The sequence below is a fragment of the Macrobrachium rosenbergii genome, chromosome 53 (genome assembly GCF_040412425.1).
Source record: "Macrobrachium rosenbergii isolate ZJJX-2024 chromosome 53, ASM4041242v1, whole genome shotgun sequence".
Classification (NCBI taxonomy): domain Eukaryota; kingdom Metazoa; phylum Arthropoda; class Malacostraca; order Decapoda; family Palaemonidae; genus Macrobrachium; species Macrobrachium rosenbergii.
In genome coordinates this window covers 43,673,916-43,676,951 of record NC_089793.1, presented here as the reverse complement: position 1 = coordinate 43,676,951, position 3,036 = coordinate 43,673,916, and positions in this window count along the sequence as shown.

The following is a 3,036-nucleotide window of genomic DNA, read 5'->3' as shown; positions in this document are numbered from 1 at the left end:
TCTTTCAATGGTAATTTTTACAAACAAAAATTTGGCTGTAGCATGGGAAGTCCCCTATCACCCCTTCTAGCAAACTTGTACATGGAATATTTGAAACAGAACTTTGTCATCTATCAAACCCCATAATATGATCTGGCTTAGATACGTAGCTGATATCTTTACTTTCTGGGACAATAGCTGGGGACTTTAATGAATTTTTAATAGGCTAAATTTGCTAGTTCCGACCATAAAATTTAAAACGGAATGGGAAAAGGACGGAAACTGCCATTCCTAGATGTACTGATCATAAGAGAACAGAAAAGATATGCATTTACAGTATATAGAAAACCCACCTTCGCTGTTTCACTACATTAATTTCTTAAGCTACCACGGCGTCTCCGTAAAAATCATGGTAGGGTGCAACTTATTCCTCAGAGGACTTAGGATATGTTCAAATGAGTACCTAGATAAAGAATTCAACACGATCCGCCAACACCTAACGCAACTGCTCTATCCACCACACATTATCGAGAGGGCTATTAACAAAGCGAATAAAGTACACTGTAGAGGTCCCACTCACAACAGACAAATAGATTTCAACAACAAAATAAAGCTTCTGTATGACGAAAACATCCAAAAAGCCACCGAACAACTCAGGTCTAACAATCCTTTCATTTTCCATCACCCCAAATCCATCGGGAGTTCGCTCATTAACGTATACTTAAATAACAAAGGGGAAGAAGCCGGAGTTTACAAGATACCGTGTAGCAATTGTAATGACATTTACGTGAGATCGAGACAGGTAGATCGCTCTCCCAAAGAATAACAGAGGATAAAAGATCAGTATATTTACACTATCGGAGAGTTCGGGATTTTCCTACATATCAGAAATACAGGACATGTCATAAACTGGAGTGGGGCAGAGCTGGTTTTCAAAAGTAGCTGTCCGTACAAAAGAAAGATGCTGGAATCTGCTATCATCAATCAAACCAACAATATGAACTTGTCAGGGGGACATTGGAAATCGGACGACATCGACACGCTTTAATCCTCAGACCGCTCCTGAAAAAGATGGCCCAAGAAACGCGACCTCCAGAATGAATCGTCGCCAAACGGGAGCTAATGAGGCCAAAAACCATAGGGAATTGGTCATTCTCCTCCTCCTTAGGAAACGGTCACCTTCATACCATCGGAGACTTAAGGCCACACCTATATGTTTTGTATATATACCCTTGTAACATTTCATCTGTCCATATTCTACCAGTGAACAGGGGCACAGAAGTAAGTGCCCGAAATATATGGTTTCAATGTTTAAATAGTGTTTTATGGGCCTTCTATGTTTGTATATATATATATATATATATATATATATATATATATATATATATATATATATATATATATATATATATATATTATATATATAATTTATATTTATATACATATATGTATATATATGTATATATATATATATATGTATATATACATGTATATACTGTATATATATATATGTATATATATATATATATATATATGTATGTATATATATATATATATGTATATATGTACAATATATATATATATATATAAATGGTTATACATATGTATATAAATGGTTATATATATGTACATAATGTATATATATAATTATATATGTATATATATAATTATATATATACAATATATATATATATATATATATATATATATATATATATATATATATAATATATATGTGTGTATATATATATATGTATGTATATATATATATATATATATATATATATATATATATATATATATATATATATATATATATATATATATATATATATATATGTATATATATGTATGTGTATATATAATATATATATATATATATATATATATATAATACATCCCTAACTTTTGTGTGGTATTTGTCATCACTTTCATTAGATTTTTCTTAAAAGTAAGATGGGAGTCAAAAGTTACATCTAGAATAGTTAAAGCCCTAGACTCATTCAGTAGAATCCCATCTACCTGAAGGAGAGGATCTGCTACTGAATTGTGTATTTGTTTTACTGGAGTTCAGCCTCATACCCCAAGTACATCATTCATTAATCTGCTCCATGTCACGATTGAGACTAAGGGTAGCGTCATTTCTCATAAATGGAGACTTTACTACACTTTTGAGAAATGAAACTGCCCTTAGTCTCAATCGTGACACTGTGTAGTCATTCAAGCTCCACTTTGGGTAAGGTCACCTAAGGCAGTGTAAACCTAGAGGTCTGAATTTGGAATAACTGGGTTCCCTTCCATCCTTACATACTCTTTTGAGAGTAGTGTCTCAGGTGAAGTACTTGGTAGAGTTGAACTAGACACAGGTAAGTACACTTTGGGCATCCTCTCCCAGTCTATGATAGGGAGGTGTTGTGTTACTGTCGTCCTCTCTGTTATAACAAGGGGGAGGTGGCACATGGTAGAGTTTAGACCTGAATCCTTTACTTGTAATTGCCAGAATTAAGCTGCGTTCACCCTGTAGGGGGTTAGTGCCATCAGTGCACCTCACAGGGTGCACTGTAGGCATTATTAAAGGTTTTTTGCAGCGTCCCTTTGGCCCCTAGCTGCAATCCCTTTCATTCCTTTTACTGTACCTCCATTTATATCTTTCTTCCATCTTGCTATCCACCCTCTCGTAACAATTATTTCATAGTGTAACCGCGAGGTTTTTCTCCTGTTACACTTTTCAAACCTACTTGCTCTCAATTTCCTTTCCAGCACTGAATGACCTCATAGGTCCCAGTGCTTGGCCTTTGGCCTAAACTCTTATCTATATTTTTCCTGAGTTGCATTCTGACTTGGAGTTTATACATGTATATGGGAAATGTCATAGTTCTCCAAAATTTTTCATTACATGAGTACCCCTAAACACTTTTTGTGGGCACTTTGGCCAAGCACCCTACTACTAAGGCCAACTGTTTTGCAAGACTGGTAGGAGGTTACAGGAGTCATGACTTTCCCTCCCTGTTTGCAAGGCAACTGGGATCATGGCAGTTTACTGGTGGCTTTTAACTC